Source organism: Pleuronectes platessa, chromosome 18, assembly GCF_947347685.1.
Source record: "Pleuronectes platessa chromosome 18, fPlePla1.1, whole genome shotgun sequence".
In the NCBI taxonomy this organism is placed as follows: domain Eukaryota; kingdom Metazoa; phylum Chordata; class Actinopteri; order Pleuronectiformes; family Pleuronectidae; genus Pleuronectes; species Pleuronectes platessa.
Window position 1 is genome coordinate 10,195,937 of NC_070643.1, and position 17,013 is coordinate 10,212,949.

The following is a 17,013-nucleotide window of genomic DNA, read 5'->3' on the forward strand; positions in this document are numbered from 1 at the left end:
CCTTCACCCTGCTCCATATTTGCACTCAGTCGGCTATGCTCACACCGGCCTGGATCGCGTGGTATGAGAGAGCTGTGTTTAGATGGCTTCTCACAGCTCCTCAGTTGAGAACAGTGCAAATAGACATAATGCCGAAATAACAGTCGTCGGTATGCAACGCTGCATATGTGGCTGTTGGCCTTGGATGGAGATTTAAGGTTGTGAGCTAGACAGATAACCCCCCTTTCCTCCCTTACACAGACACACACACACACACACACTTTCCTGCTACATGTTGCTCTGTCATGTTTTCAGAGGAGGTGGTTGTCCGTAGTAGTCTGGGGTCTTAATGGGAGGGATGATTAACTGAATCAAACAATGGCATGTAGGTGACGGGTTACACACCAGGGTAAATACAGGTATTAGCAATGGCAGCAAAGCACAACCATATGGTCAGACATCCTGTGAAGTGTTTCTTGGCTTCAAGCTGCCAACATGGGGTCGATATCTGGCCGCCGTGATATTGGCAAAACACCGCGTTCAAGCCAACAGACACATAGGCCGGTGGGAAATATCACACATTTAGCTACAAGAGGAACTGAAGTGATTACTGATAAGACTGGCAGGAATATAAACCCTTCGCACCTTCCTGCTATTACTAAATCATTTTCCCAGACAGGAGAACTAGCAGGGCGGCAGAATGACATGAAAAAGATCCAGTGCAGACTTGAAAACAAACATTGTCTGACTTACTTTTCCTGCATTTTTCTTTTTCTTACTAGCCCTCATCACCCGAGCCTGGCCCGACCATGCCATAACTTTCTCTCCCTCTATCTCCCTTGGACATATTGTAACATATTATAATGGCTGTGGTTTTTATTGGAATGACTTAAATGGCCCTTAAAATGCTGTTTGAATGATGGGTGCTGGGTCGGTCCTCTTGAGAGTGCATGCGCTGTGTGTGTTTATGCGCGAGTGTGCCGGCTCCAGGCCCCGGTTTCCATCGGCGATGCCAAACATTTTGCACCCACCCACCTACCCACGAAAACCCTCCCCTCCCTAGACCTCCACCTCCACCCCCACTTCTTGATGTTCACCACATCTCCCACATTGGTCACACTCATTTTTGCTTGCGTGCGTTTTTTTCCTCCTCCCTCTGCCTCAGCTTCTCTATCCAGACCATTGGGAAAAACACAATGGCCCTCTCAAACACTCTTAAGGTAATGGCTACAATTTGCTTATCGCAGGAGCACAGATGTGTAAGTGGAGTCTAGACTGATAGTGGAGACAAAACCCTACCATCTGGGTCGAGAAAACCCGCTTCACAAAGCATCGTAAGTCAATCGAACAAAGATGTGTTTTGTTCTGAGACACTTTTAAGAAAACAGGTCCAGCCCTGTCCAGTCTTAATTTCAATATCTGTAAATAAAATGATCTCCTCAGCTCACAAACGTCACCATCCATTACTTTGTCTGCCTGTCTATGCTGTCTGCATCTCTGCATAAGCTCCCATCTATCACACACTTTCTGTTGCTGTTTTGAGGTTCCCTTTCGCTGAAAAATGCACTGAAAACGATTACAGACACATTCCGGACGCCCACGGCCGAATGAATGATGGACCGACAGAGAAACATGAAGACGAAGAGAGGACATAGGATGAGGTGCATCTGAGGTTACAGATCAACCATGTCGAGACCCTTTGCTCCCCGGGGCTCAGAATATGTTGAGACATAAAGTTTGAGTGTCTGCTTGGGAACATGACTTATGCTTGTGTGTGTTTTGCATGTAGGCAGTATCTTAGCAAAATGCCAGAATTGCTAAAGGACACAGCGGAGGGCAGAATCAAAATTTGCCAGATGGAATTGAATCCACAGACAGGCCGAGACTGTGAATATGCTGTTGTGTCTGGCAGGCCTGAGAACTATTTGGACAATTTGAACCCTGGCAGCGCTACAACTAATGCTTTTCTTTTTCCTCTCCTCCCTGAATAATTGTATTGAGAGCAGTGTAATGGGTAGGGACGAGGGCAAGAGGAGTGTCACATGGAGTAGATTAGCAGATTAATCGATGCAGACTCCACGGAGTGCATACCTCAATGTTGTTCGACCATTTGGCCGATATGCACCAGTGATCAAGAAGGAATGCAGCAGTGAGGAACCCCACAAGCTTCTGTTTAGCTGAGGTTTGATTCCCCTTTAGTTTCCTCACACAACCTTTTCACAACTATGGTGTACAATATATGTTTAACAATGGCACGCATATGGCTTATAAACCTGCCACTTTTAAATACGTTGCTATTTTCTTTTCCAACCCTGTCACCATACAAGAATGCTGATATTGATTTGAGCAGCTATTCACCTATGCAGACATGTTGCACTGTTTATTTTGGGACAGTAAACTGACCTGATACAGCTGATGCTGTCAGTAGAAACAAATAAAGTAGATAATTCTAGATTTTGTAACAATTATTGCTTAAATATCTATTTTAAACAACCCCTATTGGGAACTACTGTCTGTAAAAACATCTCTGCCAACAATTTCTGCACATGGTACCTATGTTATGGGTAAGTTTAGGGAAACATTGTGTTGGTAGGTATTTAAAGGAAAAGTTATTTGCAAGTCTGATTGTGGTCTCCTGCAGCAAAGGGATCTTTCTCCTCACACACGATGCTGTACATCATAGCAAACAAGTATTATCTCTCTCTGAGAGTAACTCTGTATGTTGACTATCACTTCATTCTCCCTGGGAGAAGTCTTTCCACAAGCAAAACTCCAGAAAAACCAGCAAGACGTTACATCAACAGAGTTGTGCATGGGAACATTATAAGTCACACAAGACACAGAGAAACGTTAGAGAGCCTGGCTTTTGGATAACACACACACTATATACTGCCCATTGGGGAAAGACCCACAATCCATCGGGGCTCTGTTGGTGTGTACTCTGCTGACTTGGAGGAGGCCTATGTGCTTTCCCCACACAGTGTTAAAGGCGTCTGGATTTGTCGTTGTCTCATGTGAGTGGACGGCTGTTTGTGCGTTTCGCTACATCGTTGCGCCTGGTTTGCCTCAGCTGGCCCTCCTCGGCCTCCCTGAAGACAAGATGTCCTGGCTGATCCACTCGCAGAGAGGGATTATGATATGTGGTTCTACTAACGTCGCTGATATTTTAACCATTTTCACACAACAAGGATGTCTGTTTTTATACTGCACATGATGAACACCTGCAACCGTAGACGAGGCTTAGTCTTGAAACTTGAAAATCGAATTCCTGCCTATCTGCATATCTTCTTGTTTTTCATACAATAACACCATCACAGTTTTTTCTCCTTTTCAATTTAGTTTAAACAAGATCCCTCTTTAGAGAGAACAACTTTCAAGGTGTATGTGTCATATTATATTGTGGGATTAAATAAATAGAGAATATTATTAAGAGGTTCTCCTGGGATTTAGGGTTGAAGACTTGCGAGAAGCCAATTAAAGAGTTAGAATGGCACTCAGCCCAACAGTTTCCTTAAATTCAATCAAGCTGAAACAAATTCTACATATTTGTAGATATCAATACCTAAAACATGCCTGCTTTTTTTTATCAAGATCTCTGTATTATTTCGTTATAAAATTCGCAAAGTGAAAAAAATTATTCTGGATCAATCCCCTTACTTGAATCTGCTCCAAAAGTGAATAGGTTCTCCCTTGGCCCACACCCCGCTGTTCCATTAAGTTTCAACAGAAATCAGTTAAAGTAGTTTTTGTGAAATCCTGCTAAAAGACAGACAAACAGCAATGAAAACAATTTCATTGGCAGACTTTTAGCACTTTGCACAAGTCAAACACAGGAGCCAACCATGATAACATCTCTACATTTGTCTCTCAGAGATTTACATTTTTGCACAACCCAGCTCAATATGACCTTGACGACATCATTATGTTTTCAGACTTTAGAAAGCTCCATCAAAGGCCAAAGTTTTGTGACATAAAGCCAAATCAAGGAGCTTAACGATGTTAAGAAGTGCCTATGGAGAGCAACAACAAAGTCGGGTGATCACTCTCTGTGGGGTTCGCTACTATTATCGATGCACTTCACGTTGCACAGTCACTTGACCAGGTGCAGTTTTTAAAAAAAAATGGCTTCTCTCTTCGACAAAAACCCTTATCTGGATGGACATTGTTTGCAGACTAACCATGAACAAGCCCCTAAGTCTACTGTCTCACTGTCTCTACGTTCCCGACATGAGGTTTGAATCAGTAGGCTGTCATATGGCAGAGACACAGCATTCAGGACACATCCTCTCACTATAACGATCTGGCGGACATGTCAGCATCCTTGTCTTCCTCCTCCGCCTTCTTGTTATCCCTCCTTCTTCCTTCCAGACTACGAGGGATACAGAACATGCCTCGTCCCTGTGATGGCAGAGTGAAGTGACTGAAGTGGAATGATTTAGATCCTGAGCTCGATGAGGAATGGCTCTGTTTTTGAGTAAACTACAGAACATAAAGGCTGCACTGTGTGAATCGAATATATCTTTACAATCTTCAAAACTACACAGATTTCTGCTTCCCCCTGGAGATTAACGCCATTGAATGTTTCGCTGATTGCAGGAGTACTGGGGTATTACCGAGCTTGCTTGAGGAATGGGCCCGGGTGTTCCCGACAGGGTAAACAAACATTGGAGTAGTAAAGAGGTTGTGGCAAACTGAAGCAGAGTAATTCATGGAGGAATGATCTGTGTCTGGGAGCAAACAGACGGCCCCTGCATGTTTCTGTTGACACTGGTTCAAAACCTTGGCCAGATCAAAGACGCCACATGGTTGCAACAAACGCTCCTCCGACTTAGCTTACTTTCTCTTTTCTGCTTCTTCTACCTCCAAATCTTTCACCTCTCTTCGCCTCTTTCCCACAATAATCACCACTTCCTCCACTTCGCCTCTTCCCTTATTTTCATCATAACCTACTTCAATCTTTCGCCTTCTTTTCAAAATGGATCTATTGCCATTCCTCTTCCCCAACCCTGCCCGATTTTTCCTATCACACTTTCACCACATGTCAGGAAGAGGGGTTTGTGTGGTTTCTGCCCAGCTTTGGGAGTGCTCCAGCTCAGGCTCCACTGGGCTGGTTGTCGGGTTCGGCTTGCGGAGCAGACCGGGGCCCAGTTAGGAAATGACCACTTCTCTGGTTCAAATTAGCACTGAGGCAACGCAACAGGGTTTTTTTTTTTTTTTGCTGGCGGCCCGCAGAGGAAAGAGCAGGAAGAATGGGGGAGAGAGAATGTGTAGCCATCTGCACACCACATGAAAGTGAGTGGTAATTGTTTCAAAGCCCTCTCTAATTAAGTATTATGTTGGTTGGCCAAAGAACATCCTCCCAGAAGTGGTTGTACTTCTGTAGAGTTCACAGTCCAAACAATTGGAGGCATGCACGGCTAACGGTCGTTGGAGGATGTTTTTATTCTGCAATCTATCATGCATAGGACATCCAGGTTTTAACACAGTTTATGTAAATCTTTGACCTTCCGCAGTTTTTAGTAAGACCGTTTACTTCTGTGGTGCTTTATGCTGCTACAGCTGAGTTCTTACAGCTTCCAAAACCCTTGAATCGGGTTCATACACATAAAAAAGGGTGAAAATCGTGCTCATATGAGACGAATGTGCCATATTTTTTATGTATAAAGCGTAATGTCATCACTATATATGGTGAATGAGGCACCACTATAGCTTAAATGCCAGGTTTTATGAAGAAAAACTTTCCATACTCTCTTGCATGGTTACTTATGTTACCTACTTGAGTTGACATTGACAGACAAAACCAAGCAAATGCGTGATGAAGAGGCAAACAGCGCCGCTGTCATCCAATTAGTCTTGTGTTTGTTTATCTTGGTCTTTGCACCGCAGCATCTCACATGTTCTCCATGAAACTCTACTCAGCTCGTATCCCTCAACCTAAATTGTTACCGGAGACAGAGCAGTAACCCTTCCTGTCTTATGAGCATGAAACAAAATAATTCTTCTTCAACGACTTCTTTACGCGCTTAGGAATGGTGCCAGACTCCTGTGCTTCTCCTGTCTAACCTCAGGAAGCATTACATATATTGCAGGGATAAACAGAAACAAGAGAACTGCAGTTAGGACCACGTACACACACTCAAAACTCACTCAGTAAAGAAATGCTCACACAGCATTCACCTAGAACGAGTTGGAATGAGCACAAAGTCGCTTTTTCATTTCATCGTTTCACTTCTTTGCTGCTGATTACAGGAAATGATTAGGACAAAATCCTTGAAGGACTGGTTGTGTTGTATGCTGCCTAATGCCCCTGAGCATTGCATTATGAAACACATGTTTCTCAATGAGCTCAAAGTCTGTACAGAAAAGATTACGTTTTTAAGCCAAGGCCATTCAAACATCAAGTCTGAGCGACCACAAGCCTGCATTGAACAATCATGAGGCTCAAGCTAAATTTGTATTTGTCGGATGAGTCTTTCACTTATTTACTGTCTTAACATGGGATTAATAAGGTGGCCCTGACAGCTCAACTCATTACAACTAAAGAAAACACATGCAAATACACAAAACAAATGCAAATACACACAATACATGCAAGATAAATCTATATTTTGACATTGTGATCACAGTCATATGTAGTTTCTCAGATACATGCTGTTTACCTATTGTTACCCTCATGCTTATAATTAGCCTGTCAATTCTAGGGACTTGATGAAATACACTTCACGAATTGAGAGACAGGCAAAGGTCATGTCGGCTGGCTATATGACATCTTAGCCTCATCTTTTCAAAATCAAAGTGTTATATAGCTAACATGACATTAGCCTGTATTTCAATTGATTAAGGGTTTTTCTTCTGATTAGTTAAAAAGGCAACCTAAAGCTCCCCCAGCCATGTTAACTTTTCAATGTCGCATGGAAAAACTTCCATTTGTTGTGAGTGTTTGCTTGTTTCATGAGTATTAAGTTGTTTTGCCAGTATTTGGTTGTGATGCTAAAGAAATAACTCTGAAGTCCAGGAGGGTGGTCCACTGCAGGGGATAAGTCCTCTTACATCTGTTTTCTTATAGGGAACTGTGAGCCAAGCTAAATTGTAGGTGTTTATCTGGGCAGAAACTGGCAGCCTCAGTCAGTTTGTTTAAGGCCGGAGGAAAGAGGGCTCACAGATGTTTGTGGTCGGCACTGGTAGTCACCTGCCAGTGACAGACGACACAGTGATTACGATGTGAAAGGACATCAAACACACTGACTGATGATAACATGTCATCTTATGCTGAGCAGGATTTACCTTAATATCAATATCATAATTTAATGATATATGAATAGATTATAATTAATATAGGTGCTATATATCTTTTATAAGTGACATGCAAACAATTATTTTCTCAGATGTTTGTGCCATAACCTCCCATTGTCAAATTTTAAAGCATATCTCGGATTAGATTACAATGACTGTGCATAGCTCTAATCAATGTTGTACCATATTACCTGCCCAAATATTGGTATATTACAGTTTAATACAGTATGTCAACAGTGTGTTTATGGCTTGTTACACTGCCTCCAAGTGTAAAAAATAATTATCTGTTCCTTAAAATGTGCTTTAAATGTTTTAGAATATAATAAATCTAAAAAATCTCTTTTTATTTTATTGCAAGTTGTCTGTCTGGATACTAAACACAAAGCTACTTATCATTGCTGGTTGGTTTGGCCAAGTTGAAGTGAAATGGAAGTGGAAATGTCGACTCTTATTTATCTATAAAAGTTTTATTTCTCATAAAATAAATCCAAGAACTAATTGGAGGAACAAAACGTCTTGATGCATGGTAGATATTACGTTACTGTCTGAAGACTAGGAATAAATTCACTACGAGTGAAATGTATGATGCATGTGTCACCTAGTAAGCCTTCATCTCAGACTCCAGAAAATCTGTCTCAGTGAAATAAAATGTTTTTTATTATCCTGCTGCGAGGGGACTATAACAACACAATAACCCTGACAGTCTTTTCTCGCTATTTTTTTTAACGAACACCTAAGCACAGGTCTAAATCACCCTCAGACTGAACAATAACAATGTCTGGAACTTTTCAAATGGTCTCAGAAGAGATGTTTCCAACCCCTTTTTTTTCAATATTGACCCATCAGAGAGAGAGAGAGAGAGAGAGATCCTGCATCTGAAGTGTGTCTGTAACAAGATGAAAAGAGGCATAATGGGAGTTTTATATTGAGGAGTTGACCCCTGTTAAGAGTTGGCCCTAATACCCTCCTTTTGGACACCCCTAACCAAACTCTTGCCAGACGGTGAACTGCGGGGCAATGAAAGAGCCAAAAGCAAATAAACGTACATGCACCGTACGCACATGCTCATTTGTACCTAAACATACAAATGTTTGTGCTACACAGCCAACCCGACATCAGACAAACTACATTTGGTTTCATTCAGTGTGATGGATTCCCCTAGTTTTTTCCCATAACTGAGGCTGGTAAGCGGGGAGGTTGAACACATCCACATGAGACATGGGGAAACTCTTGCTTCCTTGCATCCAGAGTTGAACCAGGGAAAACTAATCCTCGACGGAAGAGCGCAAGATGTCACATCCCATTAACTAGGAACAGCACAGTTGCTGGATGAGCAACTGGGCTCTCGTTCCTGTTTGTTCCTGTTGGATTCTTTTTGAAAACACGAGCTGCCGTCCCCAAAAACTCTGACGCACCACTGGAAAAATATACATCTGACTCCAGGAAGCATTGCTTAATACGTGTGTTGTCCGCGGCTTAGTCACTGCGCCTTGTTCAGGCCTCACTGACTAAAAGCAATGTCTGGCGTCGGAGAATAAGGTTGCTTTACCGCAGGGGTTTCAGTTTGAGCCCAGTAAAGAGTGAGGGTTTGATTCAAGAGGATTTGTATCCTACACCAGTAGAAAATGATGGAAACGGTTGAAAGAAGGAAAGAAGCAGGGGAACGAAATCAAGAAGGAATAGGAATGTTATAAGTTCTGTCTCATGAACTATCGAGCCTGCGATAAGTTCCCTTTGATAGCCGAAGAAGGCCTGTTGTCAAGCTCTGTTGAGCATACCGGGTCTTCTAAGACGGCGAAAGTGCTGACAGAGTCAATGGGAGGCGGATGAAAAAACCCAGGGATGTGTGCCAAGCCTCCCGACTGCTCGGTCTCCCTGTCCCTCTTCCCCCGCCGCTGCCAGCCCAGTGGAAAATCTCCCATCGGTCCAGACACAGAGATGAGAAAATGAAGGTGCAAGTGGGAGACAGGCGAATGAATCAGACGATGACAGAGAGCAAGAAATATTAATACATGTAAACAGAAATCAAATACTAGAAAGATTTCCTACAGTTTTTTGTCAGGTCTGTTTCTTCACAGCTCATACAGAGCTGAGGGCCAAAACAAGGTCCTCTATTGTTAAGATTAATAACTCGCTGCTTTATCCACAATCCAGGGCCTTGTGTTTGTGCAAATTCCCTATCTGCTATATACTGTAGCCGACCGACTTCCACATGTATTACTCTTACTCTTTTTCTTCACCCCTTTTAAGCTGAAAAACAAATCCGGTCAATTAATCTTAAATGTTGTGGTCCAGGCAATGATCAAGAGCAGAGCCTGAGTTCTGTTTCCACCTCCCGTCACTGCAATTCCTCATCCAGAATATCAGCAGCTCCAGTTAGCAAGCTACGTAACACATGGTGATGAGTGTGTGTGCATGAAGAGTATATGTGTATGTGTATATAATTACAAGCAGAAAAGAGGAGCATAAGAAAATACACTATCTATTGGATCCTGTCTTTCCTATTTATGTTTAAGTGTGTGTGTGTGTGTGTGTGTGTGTGTGTGTGTGTGTGTGTGTGTGTTTGTGTGTCTGTGTGTGTGTGTGCTCTGAAGGTGCTTGCGTTCCAGAGAACTAACGGAATAAGTGGGCGTTGACTTTTCCTTGAGAATGAGTGGCATTCTCTTTCATTTCCTGCTAGCATGGTTGACCCACACTCACGCACGCAGGCAGACACACACACACACACATTCATACATATACACACACACAAACACACGCACACACAAAAGCACATACAAACATGAAGTTAAGTAAAAGTGGGACAGAGTGGTAGGTTGGTCAATAGAGGGCGATAGGGTGCCGCCCTACCCGTCCTCATGAGACCTCTTCATATGTATTCTTATTTAGCAAAAATAAATATTAAATAGTCAAGAAATAACATATACAAATTCTGCAATAATGTTACGGATTAAATATGTCAATGGGCAACAATCTTGGTGGTACTGTACATAACACAGACTGTATATAAAGATGGATGACATGTCAGCTTCAAACATGTGAAGCCAAAGTATCTCAATCACCACCTGCTGGCTGGCTGCAGTATAGGTTGTATATCACACCTCCATCATGTAAGTGGATGGGACATGGGCCAAACTAAAAAGTACTCTTCTAATAAATGTTTCTCAAATATGTTTTCTGTGGGTTAGTTACTTTTTATCAGACTGTAGGTCCAAGGTATTGTGCCTCCTTGTGGCCACACAGATTATTTTACAAGCCACAGACAGGGTGATACATAAGGCATTAGTGAAGTTACAGCTCCTAACAGTCCAGTTAAAATCCTGTCCGCTTCTAGAAATGGTGCGATTATAAATCAACTCTGCCTTAGTCCCTGTGACGTAGGAGTAAGAGTGACAGAATTTTAAGCAAGAATCAGCCTTGACTGAGCCTTCCAACTCTCTAGGAGGAAAGTTCGTCAAAACGCTTAAAAACCCATAAAGAAGACCTTGTTCTTTCACCTTGACATCAGAACAGGAATTATACTCAAGTATTTTTTTTTAAACGCAAGAGCCGATGTTAACCTTGGAGTTTTGAGTCCCAACTTCAACACGTTCTGGCCTATAAAGTAACTGCAGTGGGGCGTGTGAGGCTCTGAGCAATGTGAGCAGGCGGTTTGGCAGCCGACAGTGTGAGTGTTCATCTGTTCGAGATGTGTGTAACTGTGTTAGATCCATGTTTATGTTGCACAGGGCATAGAGTTTACATGTGTGTGTCGCTGTGCATCAACAGTGATTGTTGCTTGTGTACGGTCGGTCACGCTTCGGCAGAGACTATCAAAAGACTGCAGGGCGATCAGCCAGTTGGAGGATGTTAGTTGTGGTTAAACAATGTGTCACACACACATACACACTTCAGCTTCTTGTAACCAGACAACCAACCACTGACCAGTAGCAGTGGCACAGGGTTGCAGCTGTCCCAGCATAATGTTGCCATCACCCTTGTTCTAGGCATGCAATTACATGCCATGAAAAAAGCAGAGTGATGTTGGCAGCACCTGGGAGGAATATAATTTTTCTCACCTACAGATACTTTAATAGAATCGAAGAGAGGGCGGGACGCTGCCTGGAAACTACTAAACCTATACGAAAGGCCCTGAAATTTATGAGCAAATACTACTTTGAACAGTAAAGCAGACGCTGCTGCACACCAGCAGCTCCGTCCGCCTCTGAAACGTCTGTCATAGCTCGCTGCCAGGGGAGGGAGAGTTCACACTTTAATGCGTATCCATTCACCCGCTCCCCTTGAAGATTGTGTAACACACGTTGATACGCAACACAGATTCAGTCACCTAGCACCAGCACACACACAGGTACATATTCAGTTGACTTTTCTCGCCATGAGCCAGTGAAAAAGACGGATGCTGCCAAATGTTTTTGGATTTCAGAGTTCCAGTCCACTGTCTTTTCCAGACTCGCTCCCCCTCCCCCTCCTCTCTCCTTCTCTTCCTCTCAAGCTATACCTCTCTCTCTCTCTCTCTTTCTCCCTCCACCTCTCTCCCCCCTCAGAAAGCCTGCTGTCAGTGCACTGAAACACATGTGATCTAGAAATGTATCATCCCAGCAAATCATGCACTTCGGAATCCTCTCTTTTATTTTTTTTAGGGGGCATGTTTTTCGTAGCTTCACCAATGTGTCCCTTTGCCTCTTTATTTTTTTTCCCTTTTCACTTTTGCCCTTTCCGTTATTTCTGTCACGCTGGGTACCTGAGGACTCACGGTCGCGACCATCCCTCCTTCGCTCTGTATGTGACGGAGGGATGTCGTTACAGTGGAATGCAGCATCGCCTGCCAGAGGCGTCACAGTGGATGGATAGAGAGAGGAGAGGAGAGGAGAGGAGAGGAGAAGAGAGGAGAGGAGAGGAGAAGAGAGGAAAAAATGACCATTTGAAAAATTCCGTCTTTCTCAGGATATTCCATTCGCAATACAATATGTGTGTTTACCAAATCTATCCAAAAAGACCCTTTGCAACCAGCTGCAGTCTATGCCAACTGCACGTGACAGTGAGTCACCACACATGATACAAACACAACATCTCTCTACATTGAGGACGCTACTCAGCCTATCTCTACTGTCACACTGCCCAACCTTGATACACCCTCCTAATGCACAGCACGCCCACTTGAAAATCATCAGCAACGGTCCCAGATGCACAGAATGTGGATATGGATGTATCAACACTGTTCTACCAAAACTCCTTGAATTTTACATAATCAATACCATCACAAACATTCCTGTCTTCTATAACAGATCAATACAAGTTGCGAAGCCAAAATTTAAACATTAGAATCTCTGTCCATATGGTGGTTAGGGTTAGTTTGAGCAAACTGTACCAGATCTTTCTAATCTGCATGTTGTGCACTAGTTTAGGACTGAGCAGAATTATGCCGGTCCCATGACTAAGATATAGCAGCGTCTGTTTTTTATTTATTTTGTTTTCTCCGACTGTTTCTTTTGGCCGCTCTCACTGCAGCCCCAGGTGAAAAGACAAGAACAGAGATGATAGGACAGGAGGATGCTAACACAGCCACAGGAAATGTAAGGGCAGGTATAGGGCTTACCTTTCTCTCCTCAGAGAGGTTAACGGTACAGAGGGATGCACTGGGTCAGGGAAGCTGTAGGTGCGAGCTTCAGGTGGGTCTCTCTTCTACCTCCCTCCTTGCTTCAGCCACGCATGTCTCCCATGGGATGCGTTGGCATCAGATAATCAAGGAACATGCAGCCAAAGAAGAGGAGTGCTGTCCTCCTGGGCGAAGAGCCGGCACCCTGAATCGATCCAGTGCTGCTCGCAAGTGCAGGGGAAGGAAAAAAAGACAACCAAAAACAAAAAAGTTAAAAAGTTGGATATTTTCAACTGCGAGTGGAGCGAATTGTCTGTTGAACTTTTTTCTTTATTTTTCTGTCCCCAGCAAAGAGCAAAAAAGTTCATCCATGTGCTTTGTGGCAGAGGTGGTCGCAGTGAGAGAGGAGATGAGAGAAGAGGGGGAAAATCCTCTCTGTGCTGTCTTCAAGCTGTCCAGACGCAGGTCTGAGGAGCACCTTCCCAATCCGTGCACTCTCGCTCTCCAGGGTGGAAAGTAGGAGGGAAGGAGCGAGGGAGCAGGACAGAGAGGGAGAGAGAGCGAGTGAGTAACTGTGGAGTGAGTCAGTCAGTCAAGTCAGTCAGGCAGTCAGGCAGGCAGCAAAGCAGAGTATAAGTGTGTCCGAGCAGGCTGCACTCCCACTCCCAGGACTTATAACCAGGGGCTGTGCACCTTGCTGCTCCAATCTCCCTGGCTTACTCGCCGATCCCTCTCCCACTGGCTTATTTTTGGGAAAAGACAGACTGGATTGTTCATTGGGCTAAACCCCTTCACACAAAAAAGCAAGTGTCTGTGGCTGGTTGCACCGAGGGGAGTGATCAGGAAGGGGTGGGGTAGCAGCCGCGCAAAGAGGGGTGGGGTAGGATGAAGAGGAGGGCAGGGAACGAAGAAAGACGGGAGGAGAAGAGAGGAGCTGGGAGGCGGCTCTTGCTCATGATCTGCCTCCCTCCACTGTCCTCTCCTCTCCTTCTCCAGACTCACCTTCCATGATATCACCCGGCCCATCATTCTTTTGCTTTTCAAACACGCTCACAAATCAAATCATCAAATCAAATTCAACGGTAGCTGCTGGTATGACAAACCCCAGAGATTTTGATCTTAGAGTCTCCCACAAAATGTCTCTCTTCACTAACCCTGTGGTTCTAATGGTCAATTAATAACCTGTATGCATGACATAACGCTGGATAAGTGCATAATACATAAAGGAGCATTGTGTTGTCGCCCAAAACCCGCTGTAGTTCACCTGTAGTCGTTACATGATAGCACTCTCTTGGGGTTAATCACCAAAGCACAGCAGTAAATGACAGCGGTTCACATTTCCCTACTACAAGTAGAGCCATTCAGTTTTAAAAGATGTATTACACGCATTAAATAGAACTTACATTTAAAATGTGCCAAGCGTTTGCTGGGAAAGGGCATAAAATCTCGTCAACATGGGTAATTGGAAATCGTGTTTCAGGGACGTTAGCGAACAACCTGGACGGACTACAGGGGTTTCTTACTGTAACTTTCAACAGAGCAGAGGGTTCAGTGCAGGCTTAGCTTTCAGGCTTTTAATTGGCAAAGTGTTAGCTGGCCCTATGCTATGGGAGTGAACCTTGAGAAGAGAACGCATGTGCTCGTGATTGGACGAATGGCAGGAAAGCTAGCCTCCCCCGGAAAGACCCTGCTGGGACTGAGCCATTGGCTGAATCAAAGATCAGATAGAGACTGTTATTCCAAGTCGAAACGCTACATCGAGAGGAGAGAGAGGTAGAAAAAATTAAGTTTACTTTGGCTTCGTAGGTCATCAGGTTGGAACTGATTTATTAAAAGGTCTGCCAGTTCAGTAACATCCGGTGATCCATTACTTTCAATCGCTGCATAAATTCCAGCGAGTTATCAAAAGCTGGCAGACCGACTGGCCTCCTTTCATTCATGTTTTGCTCATGAAGACTAATAAACTTCTCCAGACAGTGTAATCTACCAACCATTAGAAACAAAGTCATCCGTTCCTTGCTTGAGAACTATAGGCTACATTTCAATAAGGACATATTTGTGTAATGAGTGTCATTATGTCAACATTTCTTCCTCTTCTGTTGCTCTGTTGCAAAGTGATTAAACATGAATTAGAGGAATAAAGGATGGAATTGACGCAGGTCAGAAAGCGGCCCGACTGTTGATTGTGCTATTAGTGTCGACTGAAAAATATTTTGTTCGCGGCTGGAGCCGGCTTAATTAAATCAATTAAAAAAAATAAGCAATCGCCGTCATGTCTGTAAAAGAACCATGGTGCAGTCGAAAGTTGAGTGAATGGCTCTCTGAACATGGAAAGGGTGGAGTGACCAGATGCCCCGCAATGATGTCATCAATAGGAGCCCTGTGTGGTACTCAGGCCTGCCATTCATTCAACCTCCCAGGTGTGTGTTTCTGCGTGAGCGTGCTTGCGTGTGTTGTGAATCACACCCTTACCGCAAAAAAGCAAAAAGCTTTCTGTGGCTCAATGAGGCAAAAAATTGGTTGGTGGAGGCTCCTACCCAAGCACGAGAAAGCCTCCACCTCTTCCAGTCATGGCTATGCTACAGTTCCACTGAAGAATTCTGCCTTCTGGCTTCTTAAAAAAAAAAAACAACACTCAGCCTACCCTCTTATACTCTCACACAACACACATTGATTCTCACTCATACCCTTTTGGTCAGCACACACCCCCTTGACAAATCCCCAAACCATTCACTTCAGCATGGCACACAAAGTCCCCTCCCGCCACTCGCTTGCTTTTACAAGGTGAAACATTCCCAAGGAAGAGGGGGAAAAAACACCTGGTCGTCATAAGCTTCTTTTTTTTTTCACCACTCTATTCCCCTTCGCTCTGTTCCATTAGTAAGAGTAAAAACAAACAGGAGCCGTTAACTGACTGGAAAAACCGTTGCGTTGCATCACGCGGGCACGTTTGCCCTTGATGTCCGTCAAAGGGCCCAAAAATAAGCTGTGAAGGGCGCGTTGGCGTCACCGATACACTCCACCCTGCACCACACCTAGCATCACCAGACATAGGCCCACTATGTGTTCACGTGAAGGGGTCTCTTCTTGTCAGGGGCGGTGGTGTGGTGAACTTGTATGAGGGTGTGTTGAGCGGGTATTTTCCTTGTCTGTGTTTTGTGAATGGCTGGAGTGTGTCGCAGGGTGGAGTTGTTTGTGTTTGTGAGCTTGATTGGATTTAACTTTGGGGCGGTAATGTGACTTTGTCTATTCAAGTCACTGAATAAACTGGGGGAAGTATTGTATGGTATGCGTTGATAGCACAAGCTAAATATGTTCTTAATCTCGTTACTCGGATGAACAGAAAACCCCTTTATAACCTAACAAACACGTTGCTTTTTCAATCCTGGTTTTTGGAGTTTGCTCCTTCACCTGAAGCCCTTTTCTTTCAGCTCAGGCCCATTTATTCAAACAAGGCATCAAATAGCAAAGGTGAGGGTTGAAGGTTCACACGAGGACAGCGAAGGACAGGTGTTCGTCGCCTCCATTTCTCTCTTCTCCTCTGCTTTTATTCCCTCTTTTCTTTGCTCTCAGCCTCTATCCACTCGGGCGATGACCAAAAAAGGGCCGTTTTCTCTCAGGTGATGTGATCCACCTTTGTCTGTTCTAACCTTACAAAGGAATGCCTGGCATTCGCCGCGCTGTGCCTATGCAGGGCCGTTAAGCAGAGTGAAAAAAGGTGGGGAGGGAGAAAGGGAAAAAAAACGCTAAAGGAAAGCGATTTTAAAGAGATAAATAGTTGAGGAGTAGGGCTACTGCGAAGGAAACGGTCAAAAAAAATAGGGGAAATGTGGAGAGGACCAGCAGAAAGGGAGAGAAACATTTAAAGAACGCAGCAGACAGAGGAGAGAGGAAGGAATGGAAAGGGAATGCTGGAGGGAGTTGGGAGTTTTAGTTTTTCACACGCTGGATATAAACTTGAGGCCTCTGAAATTGATATAAATTTCAACGGGGAAATTCCTCTGAGATGGACTTGGGGCTCCGCCATCACACTTACCTACATGGGAGGGGTGATTGAAGGGGATGACAGGAGGAGAAGGGGAGATGGCTGGATGGAGGGATGAAGGGAGGGTACAGGTAGAGGAGGAGAGGTTTTTGGCCGCACT

At 44.0% G+C, this 17,013-nt stretch overlaps 1 protein-coding gene across 2 annotated transcripts in view; it reads right to left on the reverse strand.

The window, feature by feature from the left end:
- col8a2 (collagen, type VIII, alpha 2) overlaps positions 1–13,681 on the reverse strand; it is a 46,861-nt gene extending 33,180 nt beyond the window's left edge. Inside the window, exons 1-2 of one of the 2 annotated variants that reach the window (XM_053446984.1) lie at positions 12,869–13,681; positions 12,014–12,094 (exon numbers count right to left, since the gene is read on the reverse strand). The gene's annotated coding sequence lies outside the window, so the exon portion shown is untranslated. The remainder of the gene's footprint in view (positions 1–12,013; positions 12,095–12,868) is intronic. The other variant, XM_053446982.1, reaches the window with a different exon arrangement.
- Between the last annotated feature and the right edge of the window lie 3,332 nt (positions 13,682–17,013).